Here is a 5,918-nt window from a genome sequence, read left to right as displayed (position 1 = left end):
ATATTATGGTAGTATGTTGAAAGAGGACCGGGGAGGGGGAGGGGGGGGGGGGGGTGGGGGCGGGAGCAGACCATTTAAAGTGACGTTAGCTTCGCTCTGTATGAGGTGTGGTTAGTGCCACAAGATGGAGGCCGACGAGGAGAAGCACGTCCTTCAGTGGATAGAGTGAGACAAGTACTCAGCACTCATGTTATCAGTGGTGGAAAGTAACAAAGTACATTTACTCAAGTACTGCACTGAAGTACAGTTTTGATGTACTTGTACTTACTTGAGTATTTCCATTTTAAGCCACTTTACACTTCTACTCCACTACATTTCAGAGGGAAATATTATATTTTTTACTCCACTATGGCTATTTGATTGCTTTAGTTATTAGTTACTTTGCAAATGCATATTCTTAATACAAAATATAAATCAACTAATAAATGATGATATATTATTATGGATTAAGCTGTACAGCCGTATATAAAGTAGTTGAAAAAAGCCCCACCTTTACCACCTGCAACATTAGTGATACACATTAATGCATCAATAATTATAATCCAGTGATATATATTATTCTGAAATGTGCCATTCTGGACTTTTACCTCAGTACTTTTAATTTTGGCACTTTAAGTATAATCTATACTAAAATCTTGAATGTAGGATTTTTGACTGTAACAAGAGTATTTTTACACTGTGGTATAGCTACTTTTCCTTAAGTAAAAGATCTGAACACTTCTTCCACTACTGCCAAATACTACAGTATATAAAATATGGTAGTTAAAATTAGCTCCACCTCGACCAGCTACAACATTAATAGTAGCGGTATAGTAATAATAGGCAAAGAATATAGTATGCAATATGGTAGCATTACAATGACCAGGGCCATTCTACTGCCTAATGAGTACTTTTACTTTCGAAACATAAGTACATTTTGTTGCTAATACTTTTGTACTTTTACTTAAGTAAATTTTTCAATGCAGGACTTTTAACTGTATTTTTACAATGTGATATTGCTACTTTTACTGAAATAACATTTAATGTACATGTCATATATACAGTGCTAATATTTTGAAAATAATTTTTACTCATTTTCAGAAATTCATGTATTCACATATTTTTAGGCTCCCGCTTCATGCTGCAACCCCAATTACCTTCAATCCATTTATCCATTACTATGCTTTTCTTTTATCTCAGTATCACTGCAGAAATATCTGTAGTCAAGTACAGGGACTGAATTTATTCAAATAAAACAACATAAGTGAGATTCATTGTTGTGTCAATGTGCCATTTTCTGTGAGCTATTTTTTTTCATCAGAGTAGTTTTTTTTACCTTGACAGTTTTTTAAGGGCATGTTTAGACAGACAAATGTGCTAGTACCAGGAACCCAAGTTGCGCCAGGTCCAATTATGTTAGATTTGACTGTCCTCTGGGCTCTTTCAGATGGGATTTCTTTGCTTTTAAAAGTCAATTTAAGCACATCAGGTTTTCCACGGGTGTGTTTCGTACCAGGTTGAAAATTGTGGCCACAAGCATCAGCGTCCAGGTTTTCTGCCCTCTGTGCCCCTCTTTTTCCCATTATTGTGTAGTTACTGTCAGTTTCAGTCCTCTTGTATGCTCACTCGGACTAGTGAAAAGTGTCTCTTCAGTATTTTACTTGCACACATTGAATGTTTTGCGTACCCATTACTTAATATTTTCCCAACATAATGTATCATAGCAGATTCTCAAGCTACAGTCTTTTTGCAGCCACAGCGTTAACAGAACAGTAACTTTGCTCCATTTCTTTTCCTCATTTTACTATGTCTACGTGGCATTAATCACCCCTCATAGTCTCAGACATGCCAAAGAAAGGCCGAGGCGTGTTTGGACCCATCAGACCAAACCTAAAATGCAGACACGTCCCAGCTGTGGTTACACACACCTCAGCCTTTTCCATCCTCCTCATACCTCAGCAGGATATTTATGCATGCAGTGTCATCAATAAATCATGGAGGGAGCTTGCTGAAGTGGGATTATTATTGACTTAACATAATGATGTGCAGTTATAATGGGCATTATCTATAGGCTTGTGAGTAGGCCTGCACTCAATTTATCAATGACAACTAATTAAAGCAGCCCCCAATAAAAACACTAAAAATGTTTCTATAATGTCCTTCATGTAAGTCTTGGTAAGTTTGGGCCACAGGTTCAAAGACTGGAGGCCAGATGTTTTCCACTTTCCTCAATACTTCTTCAGACCTATAGAGAGCAGCAAACTCCCCTGGATATCTCATTTATGATCCCAAACTCTGAGACACCCTTTTGCCTATCCTGCTGTCTGTTTAAATAAATGAAACACAAGAAGTGTCAGTTTTGATTTGCATTTGATTTGTCACGCTGAGGAAAGATGCCCTTTTTTGGTAAATCACATGAAGTGAAGCAGACAGTTAAGTATACACACATAAACTTTTTTTTTTCTAAACTGTACTTTATTTTCTTTTAAAGACATATGTTTTAAAACAGCGATTGTAGAGAATAAATAAAGAAACATTATGTTTTTTTTTTTTACTTCCATAGGTACATTTATGTAATTAAAAACTCTATAATAAGTGTGTTCATTGTCTTGAAGACCACAGGAATCCTCTTTTTTTTTCTTCTTCTTAAATTAAAAAAGAAATTGTCACATCTCCCCCCTCATCAAATTGATTACCAAATAAATTAAACGTAAAAAATCAAGATAGAAAAATTCCCAGCCCTTCCTTCCGCTTTGTTAATTTGAAAAGTAGTGGCAGCAGAGAATCTTAACTCGTGAAGTCCTTTAACTCCATCTTTAAACCAAGGTATGTACAGCGAGAGGACATCCATTTCTCTTCCAGTTTAATTACCCCATGTTTTTAATTTACGTATAAATAATAAAACTAACTCTACATAACAATATTACCAATGGTAATTATACAGAATAGTATTTTCTTTTGCCTCCGACTGTGCAGACTGGCCTTCTGTTAACGCCATAGACCACAAATCACACTATACAGTAGAACCCTGTTCAGTAGAATAACATCAGTGATATGCTTTTTCTTAACATGTAGATCTTGTTGCCGACAATAGAGTATGTACATAATATAAATGAATCCAGCTGTGGAATGATAGGAAATCTGGAGCACTTCTGATATTGCGGATGCTGATTCTGTTGACGTATTTGTTGCTGATATTACTGCTGTTGTTGTTGTTTTTGTAAGCGCATACACGTGATACTGCTTTTTGTGAAGTGTTGCTCCTGTGCTATACGGTTGGTCAAACAACCAAAAAAGGCTGGGACATCCCAAGTGGTTTTCTTGATTGAACTCTTAGGTTTTCCTGGAGGTAAAGAAGAGAGAGAGAGAGAGAGAGAGAGAGAAAGAAAAAAAGAACACAGAGCATTTTAAACCAAATCACAGCAATTAAACACATACATTTAAGACTTTGGAAGTGGAGTGGTGTCTGCAATACACACTGCTTGCACTGATGCCTCGGGGGAGTCTCAGTAATCAACTAGTGTCCATGCAACTCAAATAGTGACAGTCATACTGCTGCAAGTGTATGCACGTTCTTAGAAAATAGTTTGTCATCTCTTTTGGCAGGCAAATTAATTCAGAACATGCACAGTAGGAACAGTAGGAATTCTGGTGGGGATAAACTCTCCAAAATTTTAGGAAACAGTTGGAGATAATTTTACATTTATTCTAATGATATTCAGTACTATGGCATTCACCAAACTGCAGTTTCTCCAGGAGGCAAGATTTGAGACTCAGTATTTCGAATGATTGTGATGTGGGTTCCTGCAAACAGGGCATCTGCAGGTACCAGAAAAATCTATTTATGACCTTTTTGTAATGCCAGTTTATCAAAATTTAAGACCAATTGTGTATCAGAGCACTAAATGTTAATCTTGTCCCTAATATATACTGTATACTGACTATATTAAAAACCCCTTAACAAGCAGTCATTACAAACTCTTGAACTTCTGTCTCTTTAACCAAAATTTCCAAAGATACCAAATATGTCAGGGTGAATTTATGGGAAATGTGCACAAAATGACACACAAGAAAAAGGATATTCCCATTTGACAAATAGTGAAACCATAAAAAACATTACTCAGTGCAAACAACATACTATAACTTTATAGATTTATATAACTATATGACTAATGATACATAAAGAGGGGGGGGGGGGGGGCAGGGAAAACTGCACAGGTATGTTAAGGGGTTAATGTAAAATGAAATGTATTGATTTGTTGTGGCGGAGTTTAAAGTTTTTCTTTATTGTGGAAGAAAAAAAATCTAGTTAGTTTAGATGTTGAAATGGATTCAAACTTTGTATATTTTATGCTTTTTTTAAAGAAGCAGAAACATCTTCAAATTTTTAGGTTTTTATTAGAAAACATTTAATCTCAGATTTTTTAATCAATTTCTTTTCAAACTTGTTCAGTGACCAGCAGATACCCTGTGCATAAGACACATTATGTGTTTTGGGTTATTATGAATGTTAAGTGGACATTTTTAGATATATTATTCGAATACTATGACTATTTATTAGTATTATGTTTTTGGAGGCCCAGAATTCCTACAGAGGAATGCAGTTCCTCAGCCAGCAGCACGTGTCACAGGAACCAAACAGCTTTACCCAAAACCTTCTAGAGTAAGGTTAGTGTCTCAGTTGGTACAACACACACACACACACACACCCATTCACTTACACATAAATATTTTTTCACATCGAGTCAATTACAAAACACTCACACAAATATAAATGCACGCACCTTCTGGTTGTCTCTCACTCACGCACAGTCATTCATAAACAAATACTATGTAGTCAACCACTTACAGGGGCACGTTCAGTACATTTCCAGTCTCACAAAAACCAAACAAAGTTCAGGCACAAAGTCACTTGGAATTGAGTTACAACCAAACAAAAACCCCGCACTCACCGAAAACTACCACACCAACCAACTAAACAGAGGGAATGTGTAAGAATGATAATCATGACAGACAACAAAAAGGAAACTAATCAAAAACCAAAAAGTCTAAAAGGAAAAAATCCTAATATATCCACATTTGATGGACAACAGGCTAATTTAGCTCTTAGCATTGAAGCTTTTAGAGGACTTGTCATGATAATCAATTACTTACAGATGCTGAGGTAAAGTGACAGTTATTGATCAGTGTTTGCAAGGATTAAAACCAGGACAAAATAATAAGAGGAAACTCACAACGCACCAAACACAGTTCATGGTCGCCACAGTAACCCGCCATGCAGTTGAGCATGGTGAATCAAGGCAACGGCCCAAAAAATAAAAATTGCTAATGGCAACCATCACAGGCAATATCGCCACAGCAACCAACACAGGCCAATTAACTTACAACGCAGTGAGAAGGAAGGGGGGGAGGTTTTAGCGGTTGCTAGGCAACCGTAGCCATAGCGACGCACGTCTCCACGATATATGTATGGACGGGACAGTCTTGAGAGTGGTGTGATGTTTTTTTCAGGAAAAATGGCATATGGCACAGCACAAAAACAATAAATGAAAAGTAAAACAAAAAATTAATGACGAACAGCAGTTGGCATTCAACCCTGCGACAGAACACTGGTTAGACAGAACATTTGAACCGAGTAAAAATCTACTTCTCAAATTAAACTGGCCCTACATAATGAGCAAAAAAGAAGGAGCCACTTTAACACAATGTATTTGAAATTGATGGTATTTTCAGAGTGCTGCCACCTCATTAAAGTTAATCTACTGTAGGGTTATTGACTTCTTCAGTTCCACATGAAAGACAGCCATTTAAGTACTGAGCCCCCAATTACATCCACTCTGTCTCTTTAACTTCCAGACACATTTCCAGCTGTCTATCAATCCCTCCCAGAGCCCTCCCCATCCTCCTCAAACATGTCAATACACAATAACTCACCTCCT

Source organism: Enoplosus armatus, chromosome 16 (genome assembly GCF_043641665.1).
Source record: "Enoplosus armatus isolate fEnoArm2 chromosome 16, fEnoArm2.hap1, whole genome shotgun sequence".
Taxonomy (NCBI): Eukaryota; Metazoa; Chordata; class Actinopteri; order Centrarchiformes; family Enoplosidae; genus Enoplosus; species Enoplosus armatus.
This window is presented reverse-complemented; position numbering follows the sequence as displayed.